Source organism: Magnolia sinica, chromosome 18 (genome assembly GCF_029962835.1).
Source record: "Magnolia sinica isolate HGM2019 chromosome 18, MsV1, whole genome shotgun sequence".
NCBI classification, from domain to species: Eukaryota; Viridiplantae; Streptophyta; class Magnoliopsida; order Magnoliales; family Magnoliaceae; genus Magnolia; species Magnolia sinica.
Genome location: NC_080590.1, coordinates 6,553,868 through 6,571,560, shown reverse-complemented (window position 1 = coordinate 6,571,560; position 17,693 = coordinate 6,553,868).

The window sequence follows — 17,693 nt, the reverse complement described above, 5'->3', positions numbered from 1 at the left end:
GCTTAGCCTAGCTCAGCTCGGCCAGCAGGCTAGCTCGAACTCAGCTCGGCTTGGTCCTCAAGCCTAACTAGCGAGCTCAACTCAACTCGATCAGTAGCTCAGGCCAGCTCGAGCCGAACTCGAGCTCATTCTTTCAAGCCAAGTTCAAATTTAAGCCTGCAAGCCGAGTTAAGTCAAGCTCAGTTTTGTTCGCATTCGGCACAAACTTTTTTCAAGCTAAAAAAATCACCTCAACTCAGCTTGAACTCAGTTTTGTGCGAGTTGAGTTTAGCTTTTCCATGTCCAACCGAGCAGCTAACTTGGTTTGTGGACAGCTCCATTTGCACTTGGCACACATGCACAGCTATCCACACCATCCAAATTGTGGAGCACATCATAAGGAACATCGATCCAAAAGTACATTGACTAGGAGCAATCCTAACCCCACTTTTGGTTATGGTGACTATCAAATGAATCTCAAGTGAAAGAGGGAATGATCGAAATTCAATATGCAACGTGATTCTCGGGTCATGGTCTACATAACGGTGTAGGCAACTGTGCAACTATGCCATGTGTTCATGTGAGACAGGCAAGTCAAGGCCATTTTTTAAATGGCGTTGAATTGTCACGGGAGGGTAGTCCGTCGTGATTAGCTTTGCACGCCACGCGGATTGCGACTCAGTCCAGGCAGGGGCCCTGGTTGCCTACTGGGATTTTGGATTTTATCCTCGCTGTCCGACCATGTTGACAGCTCGTATGAGCCCAAAAATGAGGCAGATCCAAGTAAGGCTCAAATGGTCCACACACTGGGGATTGAACGCCCACCGTTAAAAACTTCTTTTGATAAGCTGATATGTGTGTTTTAACTTCATCCGGTCTACCTGACCTTATAAACAGGTTGGATAGCTAATAAACATCACAAGGGGGCCCTAGGAAGATTTCAACTGTGGGTGTTATTATCACCGTGGTCCACTTTGGGCACGTGCCCTAAAATAATCCATTGATACGGATGAACTGCATGCATAAAACCCATACATCACGGTGGGTCCACAGAGCCCCTGCTTCGACGGACTTCGTTCTAGGCAGAGGTTGCACTAGCATTGTCAATGGGACGAGATTTTTAATCCCCTGTTGTTTGGCACCATGGATTTGGGGGGATTTCTAATTCATTAGTTGTTTGGTACCATAAAGTAAACGGGGTTTCAAATCTAGGGGGTTGAAATCCACCCTGAGAGCTTGGATTACATTTAAAATCCTTGCAATAGTTGGATATGTGATAGGTGTATCACTAGACAATAAACCATTGAGTACATGCCCTACTAATGATATCCCAAGACAACTAGATTATCAATTGCATCACTATAATTATTTTAATATTCAGCACCGTGCAAACATTGTCCATTTAAATCAATGTTTAAAAATGGTTGGTTAGTCACTCAGACATCATCTTGTGCTTGTGGCCCATCTGAGACTTGGAATTTCATCATTTTCGAACAAAGTATATATTTCAGCGGATTTATTACAACCAACCTGTCAAACATTATATATGTTCACCAATTAGAGATTAAAGTTGATTTAGTAATTAAACTCAAACACCTGCAAATATACCATACATAAAGTTGATTCCCAATCCAGGGTGCCATACACAACAGGAGGATTTTAAATCCAAAGGATTCTGAATCGAGGGGGTTCCAAATCCACACTCCCAAATGGGCCAATTTTTTTTACAAATGTAAGGTTTATTGCTTGTGCAAACCAATCCACAAAAGTACAATACGCATAACAACAATTCTTAAATCTAAAGTAAGAAAATAGAGAAAGAAAAATATGCATATTGATTTTACATGGAAAACCTTCTTAACCCAATGAGCAAAAAAAACCTATGGGCTTAACTTAAAAATCTTTTTTCCATGTATAAAAACTCCTTTCTAGTCTCTCTTCTTTTTGCTTTTTTTCTTTTTCTTTTTTATTATTATTATTATTTTTTATGCAAGAGGAAAAAAAAAACCACTTTAACATTATTTTTTCCTCTCACACACACAAATTGAGACGTACATGTGATGTAGGTGGGTGTGTGAGTGTGTGGGGTGTGGGAGTGTGTAAAAAAAAAAAAAACATGAAAAGACACACACATGTGAAAAGCATAAGCCATGTGACTAAGTACACCACTTATTTGAAGGTAAGTAGCCACGTATGAGGATAGACGACACTCGACCCACCTCAGGCTGAATCTAAACTGGAGTTTCATGCTTGAGCGCTGGGCTCATGCTTAAAATTTAAGCCCATTTTTCAAACGAGTTGGGTTTAAATTGTGTACAATAGGGTTAGCCCAACCCATTAGGATTTGAGAGGGCAATTTTGTAATATACAAAACCCCTACATTTTACATTATACAAGCCCGGTCACTATTTTCATAGACCTAAATTAATAGTCACTTGCAATCCACTTGACCTTGGAGTGTCCCATTTTCATGGTAGGACAATCTTGTTGGATGGGTGAGATGTCATATAAACGTCATGGTGAGCCCTACACACCAACTAATTAGATTTACTAGTTGTTTTTATTTCTTTTGGATATAATATAACACTAATGATTAAGGCTTATAACAATAATATTCATCAACTCATATAATTGTTTACACGCAACTTATCGTGTCTAGAAGACGCCATGTGACAATCATGCCACACATCATGTCAATGAATTTCAAATGGAAGAGTTAAAGACGTGTATATGTTGGAGTAAAATGTTAAAGTTTTGTCAAAAGTAACTCTCGGGTGAAGCAAGAGTCTTATCAAAATAAGTTTCAAATAAAAGACCATCTACAAACATTAAATGCTAAGAGCTTCATCAATGCAACTCTATGCAAAACTTCTTATATGAGAATCAAGGCTCCAATAAAGCTTCCTATACAAGAGTCATTTGACATCAAGACTCCAAGTTTTCTAATGCACGTTGCAATATTGGGAAGGCCAGAGGAGGCATGATTTCTTCTATACACGTGGCTTAATAATACAAGTTACACTTATAAGAAACTAAAGAGAATTTCTATGGCTAGCTAGTTTGATCTCTTATGTTGTCGTACTCTACGCAAGGCCACTGTCTTTCTGAGTTTATAAAAAACAGCGAATGAAGAAGAGTTGCCTTTCCAAGCTTATAAAAGCAGTATGCGAAGAAGTGCTTTGGGCCTCAGCCCCAACATTCAAGCTACACCTTCAACTATGCTAAATACTGGCCACGCCTACGATCATGCCAAATAATCTATGGCTAAGCTAATATGACCATTGCCACAATCAATCAATTTCTCTACAATGCAATATTATATATCCTTTTGGTTTAGCTTCTTAACTTTAGTCACTCTACTTTTGTCCAGTCATATTGCAACAAGTCCAGGACCATTATAATAATTTAGATTCGCCACTATCTAACATCATTGCTACAGTACGCTCTACAAGTAGGTTAAATATCCATGACCACCGTCGTCGGATCCCTGATTATCAAGTATACTTGATATATCTCGTACATAAATGATGCAAAAATGTATGGATTGATGTGTTGAATGTAAAGCTTAGGACAAGCTTAAATTCTGGTTGGATAATCAACCCTAATTACTCGCCAAAGCAATAAACCAGTCAATATAATTTTCTGATGGGGCAAGATCCGAGTAAGTAAGCAAGCCACATTAAATATGTTTATACTGGCTGGGTGCAAGGTGCAATGTTTTAATTGCAAAATGCTAATGTTGGGATTTAGATGAAGCAGATTCAAAATTGAATTGCTAGATGGACAATTATGTTTTAAGGATCGAATTGAGTGTCTTTGATTGAAATCTTGGTGGCTCAGGTGGCTTTTGGATTGGGCTGGGCTATGCTTGATCTAAGTTGACTCTTTTCTATTGCTCTCTTTTTTCATTGGTGGAGGGATGAAATGGCTAGACCGAGGCTTAAGAGGAGTAAACGAGAAGACTTGGATTTTCTAGAATTCAAGCTTCTAGGGTCTTGGCTTGGATTAGGATTTGGACTTGGGTTAGGATTTGGACTCTGGTTTAGGGTTTGGATTATGGTTTAGGATTTAGGTTTTGTTAAATCCCAATCAACTTATCGACTTGGAGTGGGGTGTCTACAACATGCCGGGGAAGTTTAAGGATAAAGGAGGACTTCTAAAAAATATAAGGTGTGAGCCAATAAAGACTTATTAAAAAAGAAAGGCATGTTAACTTTTCAGTAAGGAGCGTACCATTGAAGGAGAAAGTGTGCGAGGCCAAGAAACACTTACAAAAAAGAAGAAAAGAGCATGAGGCCAAGAAACACTTAAAGAAAAAGAAAAAAAAGAAAAAAGAGCATGAGACCAATCCTTCTTGAAAGAAGGAAAACTTATAAAACAAGAAAGGCCATGAGGCAAAAAATACTTATAAAAAATAAAAAAGAAAGGGCTTGTTAACCTTCCGGTAAGGAGAAAGACTTGAGAGAGAAGGGGAAGAAGAAGGGACACGGATTGCGTCCTACCCCCGCCTAGATGGTAATCCGTCCGGGCAGGGCTCTGTGGGGCCCACCATGATGTAAGTGTTTTATCCAAGTTGTTAATCACTTTTCTCATATCATTTAAAGGTATGAACCACACTGAGCAAGGTACAGGGTTTTAAGTGGACCACAAAGTGGGGATTTAAGGAAGTTTCGGATCAAGCTAATATTTGTTTTTTCACTTCATCCACGTCTACATGACCTTATTAATAGGTTGGATGATTTAAAAAAAACATCACGGTGGCCCTTAGAAAGGTTTCAACGGTCGGTGTCATTATCACTGCAGCTTCTTCCGGTGTGGTCCACTGGAGTTGTGGACCAGCTTCAATTTTATATGCATACCTTAAAATGATTTGAGAAAAGCGATTAACAGCGTGGATAAAACACTTACATCACAGTGGGCCTCACAGAGCCCTACCCGGATGGATTACCGTCCGGACGAGGGTAGGACGCAATCCGCGTCCAAGAAGAAGAAGGCGCAGGCAGCAATGTCCACCATCCATCCATTTTAGGTGTTAAAGTAGGCATCTTATCAATTTTCATTCTTTTTCAAATTAATAAACTGAATCATACATACATCAAGTGGACCCCACCACTAGGAATTGATAACCGGGACAAGTAGACCCCAACCATCAATCAAGGGATCACTCATGTGGACCCCACCCCTTGTGGGCCTCCACACGCTGTCCACATTGGACAGACATGTGGATCCCACACGCTTCCCACTTTGGGTAGTTATGTGGGCCCCACCCCTCTTTTTCTTTATGTGCTATATGGGCCAATCATATTTTTCTTCCTACATATATGGACCCCACTGGCTGTATGTAATGGAGAACCCTTTATTTTGATCATATAGCGTTTTTACAAGTATAAGATAAACATAATTTTGGAGAGTTGATAACATCCATTCATCTTAAGATGTAATGGTGGGTCCCACAAAAATTTGAAAAGGTTCCATAGGTGGCCCCACCACATAATATTGTTGAATGGATGAATCACAATTAGTGACAGATATATGTGTATGGAGACCATGATTTGATTTGGACCACCTCATCTTAAGATGTAGTGGGGGCCCACAAAGAGTTGATACATTCCATAGATAGGCCCCACCACCAATCTTATTGTTTAGTGTGGACCAATTTATAGTAAATCTATGTATTCTAAGATTAGTTATAGATGGTGTCAGAATGCCACATGATCATGTTGTGGACCACACATGTTTAGAAAACCCTTTGAAGTAGGCCTCACCACAAGAAAGTATGATTTTTAGAGAAATCAATGAATTTAGATTGACTTCATCTTGAGAGGCAGTGGTAAGCCTCACAAGGATTCAACACATTTCATAGATGGGTCCACTACCAAACTTCATGTATGAAGTGAATCAATTATAAAGGTAGATTTATATGAATTCCTAGATGTATTTGACGATTATCCACACAATCATGTGGTGGGCTACATGACTTAAAGAATACCCTTTAAAATGAGCCTCATCCCACAATCATGATCGAATATATAGATTTCAAAGCCTTGATCTTTAGATCATTAGGTTAGATTGCTTAGATTGTATATATACATGTCTAATATTGAATCATCATCCTTAGTGGGCCTCACATAGAAATTGTGTTTAAAAGGTGGGTCCCACCATATCAATGTTTTCCTTGTGACCTTAACTATTGATAACTAAATCTTGGCACTCAAGATCAACTTAATCCGAACGGATGATAAACCAAAAAGTAGATCTTAACCGTTAAATCTTAATACGGTAGATCTAACCATTAATCGATGACCGAATCAATCGATTAAGTAGACTGATTAGGGGAACTTAAGATCTACCCAATCTAGATCTAGATCGAATCCCTTACTTTAAGGCCGATTAGGATCGTCAAAACTGGATAATTAGAAACATGAAGAAATGGATGGTTGGATTAGATGGATCTTAACATCCAATGAACCTAAACCTAAATTTTCCTCGACTTGGGGAGCTACGCTATAATAGGACTCTCAATCGATGGTTAGGACTGATCTCAACTTAGATTACATTATGAATAGTGATCTACGACCTGATTTAGGGATATAGCATTATAATTTGGCTAGTATGAAATCTAATTAATAGAAAACTCAAAAGAGCCATTTTTGGCAAGATTTTCAAATAGGGAAAGTTTTACTGATTCCTAATTTAAAAAGTTCTAATTATAGAAAAATTTGAATTTTAGCAATGGATACCAGTCGTGAATATTCTAAGGTGATTAAATTAGAAAACTGATGTAGAACGTATCACAGATACGTCCCAGCATGGTTGAGCCAAAAGACGATGGATCGTGAATTGACCATAACTTTTGATTCGGGTATCGTTTTGGGGCGTACTACCTATCAATCTTTATTGAAACGAGCCATCCGAGGTGAACCGACCCACATAATGGGTCGCATCTGTTCGTTTCGTCAGAAAACGTGCACTTTCAGCTCAAAAACAAATTTTTAGAAAATTTTTATTATTTTTAGTAATTCTGATTTTTTTTTTTAATTTTTAGAGTTTTAGATTTTCTTTCCTTTTAGAAATAACTTTTAGTTATACTAGGACTCTTCTAGAGAAAGTTTATTTGCAATTTTTATTTTTAGAAATTAAGCCTTAGAAGAGTTTTATTAGAATTAGAATTTTTATTAGAGTTAAAATTTTGCTATTTTTGGTAATTACCAATTTTAGTTTTTTTTCTATATTAATGGTGTAAGGAGACACATTAGACAATTATCAATGATTAATTAATCAATTTTGTATTTATTTGAATTTATTTCTATTTTCTGCTTTCTTTCCTCGTGGATTCGAGAAGTCTCTGAGGAGTCCAGAGAAGTTCCGTGGATTCGGAGTAGTTATCCTCTTGAGGAAGACGATGCTCAACCTCACGTCCTCCCCTGCGTCAATTGGTATCAAAGTCAGGTTCCCCTCGGGCCGATGACAAATAATGAAGGTCTGAATCAAAATTCTGTGGACGGTGATCCCATGATTCATTATCTTTTGGAAAGAATGGAAGCTTTCCACCGGGAGAGTCAGTTGACCATGCAAGGGCTACAGGCAACCCTCAACCGTATTGCGGATGCGCTAATTCCGCCCCGAGCTCAAACTGATGCTCAACCGCTTGTGACCGATGTACGACACAACCCTAATTTCTACAAAGCACCATCAGATGATGGTAAATCACAGGCCACCACTTCGATTATGAGGAAGTCGTTATACATGCCAAAGGTAAAAATAGAATTACAGCGAGATAACATCTTTCGAACAAGGTGCATTGCATACAAAAAAGTTTGCAATGTGACCATCGATGTCAGGAGTGATGAGAATTTCGTGTCGAAAATAATGGTGGAAAAGTTACAACTGAAAACAGAAAGATACCCATCTCCATATATAATTGGATAGATCAAGGAGGTCAACAAAACAGAGGTAACTGAATGATGTTGTATATCTTTTTCCATTGGTAAATATTATAAGGATGAAATAATGTGTGTCGTGGTCGACATGGAAGCTTGCCACATGTTACTTGGTCAACCCTGGCAAAATAATATTAATGTTACACATAGGGATCAGGATAACCTATTTATCTTTATTAAAGATGGTAAAAAGATTATCCTCGGCCCTATGGGAAGGGAAAACTAACCCAAGACTTCTAAAGTTGAGGAACAGTCTCTCACAACTAAACAGGCTTTTGTCAAACAATCTGAGGAAATAAAACATATATATCCATTAGTTGAAAAAAAATAATATATGGAACCTGTGAATATCCCATAAAATTTGAAGCCAATTTTGTAGGAGTTCAAGGAGATTGTGCTCGATGAACCCCTCGATAAATTGCCTCCCATACGAGATATACAAAATCACGTTGATCCTGTCTTAGGGGCAAGTCTGCCTTATTGCCCACGTTATCAGAAAAAATATGAGATCTTGAAGGCAGATGTGAAGGAACTGATCGATATTAGTCAAGTTATGGAAAGCATGAGTACATGTATTGTGTCAACTCAAGAGCTTAATGCCAAGTACCAAAAAAAAGCTAATGAACATCAGCATTAGAAGTTATCTCAAACTCATGTGCCAAGTCTCTTGCGTAACTCGAGGACGAGTTTTTTTTCAAGTGGAGGGGTCCGATGTAGAACGTGTAATGGATACGTTCCCAGCATGGTTGAGCCAAAAGAAGATGGACTGTGAATTGACCATAACTTTTGATCCGGGTATCGTTATGGGGCGTACAACCTATCAATATTTATTGAAACAAGCCATCCGAGGTTAACCGACCCACAAAGTGGGTCGCATCTATCCGTTTCGTCAGAAAACGTGCACTTTCAGCTTAAAAACGAATTTTTAGAAAATTTTTACTATTTTTAGTAATTCCGATTTTTTTAAATATTTTTAGAGTTTTAGATTTTCTTTCCTTTTAGAAATAACTTTTAGTTATACTAGGACTCTTCTAGAGAAAGTTTATTTGCAATTTTTATTTTTAGAAATTAGGCCTTAGAAGAGTTTTATTAGAATTATGATTTTTATTAGAGTTAGAATTTTGCTATTTTTGATAATTACGAATTTTAGTTTATTTATTTATTTATATTAATGGTGTAAGGAGACACATTAAACAATTATCAATGATCAATTAATCAATTTTGAATTTATTAGAATTTATTTCTATTTTCTACTTTTTTTCCTCGTGGGTTCGAGAAGTCTCTGTGAGGAGTCCAGAGAAGCTCCGTGGATTCGGAGTAGTTATCCTCTTGAGGAAGACGATGCTCGACCTCACGTCCTCCCCTGCATCAAAAACCTGAGGAGGGTTAGGGATAAGAATCGAGTCAAGGAAGTGTTATTTGTATGTAACTTTATGCAATGTTATATTTTTGGATATAGCATGTAAGTCATACTTGGACATTCTCATTACATATTATTATTTGGAACTATGTGTTTCTTGGAATGCTAGATACATTTAGTGAGTATATTATGTGATTGATTAAAGAAACATTCAACATAATATCGTTGTGAGTACTAGACAACCCAAGGACTTGAGGATCCCTTAAATTTGAGAGGCAAGAAGAGGCATAGCAGTGTGCAAATCCTCACCCCTAGATGATATCATTAGGGCCTCTATGTTAGGACGTAGGTCGAGCGAAGGAGTCTAACCAGTTCAAAAAGGGGCTATCCGTGAATTTGCGCTGGGTGATTTTCACACAAATTGAGAATAGGTCACAATGCGAGGCTTATATACCCGACATGTTGACTACCACACATGTCAGTGATTAGCCTATGCAAGCCAGGTGAGTGTTGGTAGGCCGAGGTTGAAGAGATTGAGCTATGGTGGTTCAATATATTAACTATACTGAAAAAAATGAAATACCACAATACATTCGTACATTTCTGATTACTTGGGATTGATACTTGTGAATGAATATTCCATATATAATATGCACGGATGATTACTTGTTGGGCTTTACAGCTCACACTATTTGGATTTGACATTCCAGGGCGAGGATAGCATCAAGTATAACTATGGACTGGTAATGTGAGCAGATATATATATATATATAAACCAATCTTTAATTACTGATTTTATTTTCAATAAAGTGAACAACGTACTGGGACAAATTTATTAAATAAATGATTGTTGATGCCATTTTTATTTATTTAAGGTTCATTATGATTATTGTTTCTGTGAACGGTTAACTCTTGCTTGAATCACACCCACAAGTTAGCGGCCACGTGGATGTGGTAGTAAGCCCCACGTGGTGGATGACCCACGTAAAGGTGGGACCATGTGATGGATAATAACATTGATGGTGAATCCCAAGTGATAGACAAGGTATACCAAGGTGGGCTCCATGTGAGTACAATTCACATTAAAGGTTGGCACATGATGGTGAATGACCTGGGCCATACTTGTGGACAACCCACTTCAAAGTTGGGCATTGCATGATGGATGATTCACCATAAAGATGGGGCCACTGTGGGACTAAATCTATATGCGGAATAGGCCCACGGATCTGTCTGTGCATGGGACATGGCGATCAGGGGTTCAGATAGCTTACCTAGCTGAGACGCCGCCATGGAAGCCGGATAAGAACACCAGAATACTAGAATTCCTTTAGAGCTTAGGATCTTCCTCTCCTTCACACCCTTTCTGCAAATCAGTAGATGAGACTCGAATTTCTGCTGTGGTGTAGGATTGGGGACCCAACTCTCTTTTATAGAATCTGTAGAGAGAGAGTTTGAAACCCATCACAACTCTCTCTCCCACGCTCCACATTGTAGCATCCTAGTACAACTCAAATTGCTGTCTGCGTAAGACAGTTATAGCATTCCAGCCCTAGTACGCAAAGCTGCGCAGATAGGCTGCGCAACACATCACCTGAAGTGGGGCCCACTGTTCTACTCAATCATCCAGTCCAACTGAATGACAATCCAAACTGTTGATCAGTAAGGCCCACTAAACAGAGTTCTTACATTCTCCTACTTGGGCCTTATTGAGTAACGTCAATGATGGTCATATAGAATAATTTTGAAAACAAGTTTTGATTATTTAAGAAAATATCTAAATGGTTAACCAATGAAACAGTTGGACAGTATGAGTAATGCTATTCAATCTGGTCCATTAAGACAGTCAGTATCGAAACGCGGTAGTCATCACAACATTTAATTTAGGCGAAGTGAGTCTAAGCGCGATCACAAATACTTTCAATCTTAACGACATAGATCACGAACTAGGAAATGTGGTATGAGGATTACACACTTTAGTGTGTTAATATGTGCCTATCCTTAAGAGGTCCTGAAGCTTTTTCATGTCTCCAACGAGACATAACTGTAGTTCCACTTATTCAAAATTTGCGCATATATATAAATAAGCAGAAATAAATCTTTATATCAAAATCATCCAAACAAACTGTATAAAACGAGATCTCTAAGTGTCTGTGAAAATCAAAGTACGCTCAACTCCCACTAACTGAAAACATCTGTGGGATCAATGACTCTCATGGATGTTACATGCTCCTGAAATGGTGTGATAGAGAGCCCTTTAGTGAGCGGATCTGCAATCATCTGCTTAGTGTCGATGAATTCCACGGACACTTGATGATTCTGAACCCTTTCCTTTACAACAAGATACTTGATGTCGATATGCCTTGACCTCGATGAATACTTGTTGTTACTAGAGGAGGAAATAGCAGCCGAATTATCGCAAAATATTCTCAATGGTTTCGGGATATGCTCCAGTACCCGTAAACCTGAAAAGAAACTCTGTAACCATAGTGCCTGATTATATGCCTCATGGCGGGCAATAAATTCATCTTCCATAGTAGATGAGGCTGTGGTAGATTATTTCACGCTTTTCCACGACACGGCTCCTCCCACCCTCATGAAGATGTATCCTGAAGTAGACTTCTTAGTATCGACGCAGCCTACGAAGTCTGCATCTGAATATCCGATCAACTCCAACTGATCAGACCTTCTGTATGTGAGTCCGAAGTCTTTTGTTCTCTGAAGATACCGTAATACTTTCTTTGCAGCTATCCAATGTTGCATTCCTAGATTAGATAGATATCTTCCCAACATTCTAGTGACAAAGGCAATGTCCGGTCGCGTATAGACTTGAGCATACATGATGCTCCCTATTACTGATGCGTACGAAAATTCTTTCATTCGATTCTTTTTTAAATCATTCTTTGGACACTGAAATAAACCAAATTTGTTGCCCTTCACAATAAGGGACTTTCCTAAAGCATAATTTTGCATGCCATACCTTTCGAGTACCCTAGCAATATAGGCCCTCTGTGACAAGCTGAGCAGTCCAAGTGTTCTGTCACGGCGAATTTAAATGCCGATGACGTAAGAAGCTTCACCAAGGTCTTTCATTTCAAACTTTTGAGATAAAAATTTCTTGGTGTCGCTCAACATCCTGGTATCACTGCTAGCTAACAGAATGTCATCAACATACAAAATCATCATAACGAACTTACTCCCACTGGTTTTAATATAGATGCATTCATCTGCAGTGTTTTCTACAAAGCCATATGAAGAAATTACTTCATGAAACTTAAGGTACCACTGCCGCGATGCCTGTTTCAACCCATAAATGGACTTCTTAAGTTTGCAAACCAAATGTTCTGCGCCAGTAGCTACAAAACCTTCGGGCTGCAACATGTACACATTCTCATTTAGATCTCCATTGAGAAATGCAGTCTTTACATCCATCTGATGTAACTCTAAATCCATATGAGCTACAAGAGCCATTATGATCCTGAATGAGTTTTTCTTGGATACTGGTTAGAAAGTCTCTTTAAAGTCAATGCCCTCACGTTGGTTAAAACCCTTGGCAACAAGTCTGGCTTTATATCGTTTAACATTACCTTTGGAGTCCCGTTTGGTTTTAAATATCCATTTACAACCAATCGACCTTATTCCAGTGGGTAACTCTACAAGATCCCATACTTTATTGTCCTGCATGGATTTCAACTCATCTTTCATGACATTAAACCAACGAGAAGGATCAGCACTTTGTTTGACTTGTGTAAAGGATTCAGGATTCTTTTCCACTCCTATGTCAAAGTCGTGTTCCTGTAAGTATATGATGTAATCGTCTCGATTTACAGGCATTCTCTCTCTTTCAGATCTTCTTAATGGTTCAGTTTGTTGGGTTTGATCTTGATTTTTCTCATCAGTGATTTGTATATGAGGTTCTACGTGGTGCTCTGCAGTGACTGCAGAATCGACTGTATCATTAATATCCACGTGATCTGGATTGACTATGACAGGAGTCACAGTCCTTTGTTCTTCAAATACAAAATTTCTTATGTTCGTGCTCCCACTGTTTTCGGTGTCCTCAATGAATCTGGCATTCCCAGTCTCAACAATCTTGATGGAGTGGGAAGGACAGTAGAATCGATAGCCTTTTGATCTTTCTGGGTATCCAATGAAGAAACAACTTATGGTTCTAGGATCAAGCTTCTTTTCATGCGGGTTATAAATTTTGGCCTCAGCAGAACAACCCAAAACATGTAGATATCAGAGACTTGGTTTTCTCCCATTCCACAACTCAAAAGGAGTTTTGCTTACTGCTTTGCTAGGAACCCTGTTTAATATATGAACTGCGGTTTTGATCGCATCACCCCACAGAGATTCTGGTAATGTTGAATTGCTGACCATACTTCGCACCATATCCATAAGGGTGCGATTACATCTCTCAGCAACTCCATTCTGCTCTGGAGTACCAGGCATAGTGTACTGAGCAACAATGTCACAATCCTGCAGGTATTTAGCGAATGACCCTGGATTGCGTCCTGATTCGTCATATCTGCCATAGTATTCACCACCACGGTCAAATCTGACAACTTTAATTCTCTTATCGAGTTGATTTTCAACCTCGGCTTTAAAGATTTTAAAAGCATCCAGGGCATCTGATTTCTCACTGATAAGGTATAGGTACTCAAAGCGAGAGTAGTCATCTATAAAGGTAATGAAATATTTGTGGCCACTCCATGAGGCTGTAGGAAATAGTCCACAGATATCTGTATGTATAACCTCTAATAGATCTACACTCCTAGTTGCACCTTTCTTTCTCGTTCTAGTCTGTTTCCCTTTTATACAATCAATGCATACTTTATAGTCAGAGAAGTCTAGAGAATGCAAAATTCCTTCTCGCACAAGTCTGTCTAATCTCTCACGAGATATATGACACAGCCGCCTGTGCCACAACATGGAGGAATTCTCATAGTCTAGTCTTCGCTTGGATCCCACTACATTTCCATGCAAGGTATTAATATTATAAACTTGAGAGGCAATCAAGTCTAACTAGTATAAGTTGTTTACTAAAGAGCCGGTTCCAACTTTAATCGAATTAAAGTAAATACTAAAACTTTTATTTCCAAAGTGGAACGAATATCCCAACTTATCCAAACAGAAAATTGAAACTAAATTGCGCCTTATAGACGGCACACAGAATGTATTTACTAAATTCAAAAAATGACCAGTCTTCAACTTAAGCCTATAGACTCCTATTGCCTCCACGTCAACTTTGACACCATTACCTACGTATACTAAGCGCTCCGCATCAGTTGGTAGCCTGGCCTGTAGTAATTCTTGCATAGAAGTGCATATGTGAATAGTAGTTCCTGAATCTATCCACCAGGAATCCACTGACACATCGGTCAGATTAGATTCAAAATAGACAAGAACAGAATGATTACCTTTCTTTATGAGCCAATCCTTAAAACCTTCGCAGTCTTTCTTTAGATGACCTGTCTTTTTACAAAAGAAGCACGGTTTGTCTTTAACCCGTTTGCGTCTAGATCCATTTCCAGATTGATTCTCATGGTTTCCATATGGAAGACCAGAGAATCCATTATTAGAACCTTGTTTCCTCTTCCTTTTACCTTTATTCTCTTGTCCATGCCCTTGTCCTGAAGTCACCATATTAACATTTTGAACTTTTATCATCTGTCTGATCCTGTCTTCTTCTTGGACGCATTGAGTGATGAGTTCATCCAATGTCCACATGTCCTTTAGAGTGTTATAGTTTATCAGGAACGTGCCGAATTGGGGAGGTAGGTTGTTCATGATCAAATGAACTAGTTGATCATCAGTGAGTACAAGCCCTAGAGCACGGATCTTAGAAACAACTTCGATCTGCTCTACAATGTATTCACGGATGTTGCCTTTTCCATCGTAGGACGAGCGAGTCAATTTATTCAGAAGAATGCCTACTTCAGATTTATCAGATTTCTTGAATCGTTTTCCCATTTCAGTCAGGAAAACTTTGGCCTTATCTGTTTCAGGCATGACACCCTTCATCGATTCAGAAATTGAATACTTAATGACTTTCAGGCATGTATCATTTGATCTAAACCATGTAACCCATCTATTATATTCAGCTTCAGTGGCATTATCAAATGGCTTTGACGGTTCTGGTGTTATCAGGGCAAGATCTAATTGAAGACAGCCTAGTACAACTTCATTGGCGTTCTTCCATTGAGTATAATTATACCCATTTAAGGCAGGGACTTGATGTGTATTAGTTGGAATTGAGACTGAAATATAAGAGATACACATATACTCACATTAGTTCATTGTTTCACAAAGCAATTTAGTGAATGTAGACAAAATTATCAGGCAAAGTTAATCAATTCAGTTGCTAGGGGAGGCATCAACTGAATCATCTAAGATGAAAATGGGTCTAACCATCACATCCTGGTGAGAATCTGTTACATCATCATTATTCCTCCTATGGGAGGTAATAACAACATGTTAGTGATCCTCCTGAACATGAAGCTGAGTGATGTAAGTCATGTAAATTTGAGACACTCAACACCTATGGGTGAGATGAGTCTTTCAGTTTTACATTACCAGCACCATTTACTTCACCCGTTCACTTGACTGCCAAACGGTAATCGTCTGTGTTTTCGTTACCGTACGCATGAAAACGTGAACGCAACTGTATGCAATCTTTCTGATCCCAATGTTACAAGTCTGTACTTGTAAAGTTTTCATCGATTGAGGTCACTATGGTGGCTAACACAACCAAATCCAAAACTACAAATATAGACTTTAAGATTACTATTATAATCCTGCCTCTCTATGGATTATATCTTAATTATTCTGATGCGGCCCACTAGATAGTTAGTTTTGATCAATGGAAAATAGATGATCTAAAGAGAAAAACTGTCAGATATGTTTCGCTTTCTATGATCCAATGGTCTGTAATAATATTAAGGATGGGTAATGGGCCTAAATAGGGGCTTCATCAAAATTTAATCTGTATGATCTATACATCATCCTTAAGGCACTCATAATTAGAATAGAATTATCACAAGATGGGTGGTAATAATCAATAATATGTTTAGTTCAATTATAGTGTATACACACCCTTGATCCCCACTTAGTGAATATTCTACATGAGATGCCTACGGGATACATAATGGATGATTTAGATCTATTAATCAATGTCCACAATGTAAACACAATGTTTACAATGTCAATCATATACGACCTTGGCCCATCAATAGTTATGAAAAATCAGGCCCATGGATGTCAATCATATACGACCGGGCTTACAAATCATGTCAGGCCCGGTTCAAAGATCCATATAGTGGATCCGATTTAACTGAAATCGGGTTTAGAGAACGGATCCGATTAAACAAAATCGGGTCGGAGGACCCGTCCTCTTATATGGTCGTTTTTTCGACCTAATTCCAGTCGCAGCGATGGGAAGAAAAAGAAAAAAAAAACAGGCCGTTTTCGACCGGACGTCTGCGGCGAGGAAGGAGCCGGTAGTTCTCGTCCCGCTGTATGCAGTCTCGAAAAAAAGGAAGAAGAAAGAGAGATGAATCTCATCTGTTCTCCTCTGTCCGTTCAATCAGATGAAGAGAAGATTGACGATGGCATCTCCCTCGATTCTATATGAGACGCAAATTCCTCCAAATACGTTGGATGTGGTCGTGGTTGAACGACGTGGCTAGTTCAAAGCTTCAACAGCCATGAATGGAGGTGGATCTAGAGAAATCGAAGTTTCTCAGACAGCTCGAGTGGAAGAACCAATCGTTCATGGCGGTCTTCACCAATTCATAGGTATGGGTATACAAATCCCTAATTAATGGGATTTAGGGTTTCGAATATGAAATTCCCAATATCTGGATTTGGGATTAAAATCCCTAATTCCGAATTTGGGATTCGAAATCCCTAATTGGATGACTGGATTCCAAAATCCCGATTTGGGGTTTTGAATCCAAAATCCCTAATTCTCAGAATTTGGGAATCTGGATTCCGAAATCCTTAATCAGATATCTGTATTTAGGAGTTCGAATCCAAAATCCCTAATTTAACTGGATTTGGGGATTTCGAAATTGAAAACCCTAATTATCTGTTGAATACAGGGATTCTAAATCCCTAATCTTAGCTGGATTTTTGGGGTTTATGAGACTGAAATCCCAATATTGGATTTGGGATTAAAATCCCTAAACATTAACACAGCTTCGAATTTGGGAAAAATTAAACCCTGATTATCTATATGGGTTTTGAATCTGAAATCCCTAATACGAACCTGAATTTGAAAATTAGATGAATCTGATCATCATACCTTTGCACAGATGGCTCTGATACCAACTGTGGGACTTAATCTATATGTGGAATAGGCCCACGGATCTGTCTGTGCATGGGACATGGCGATCAGGGGTTCAGATAGCTTA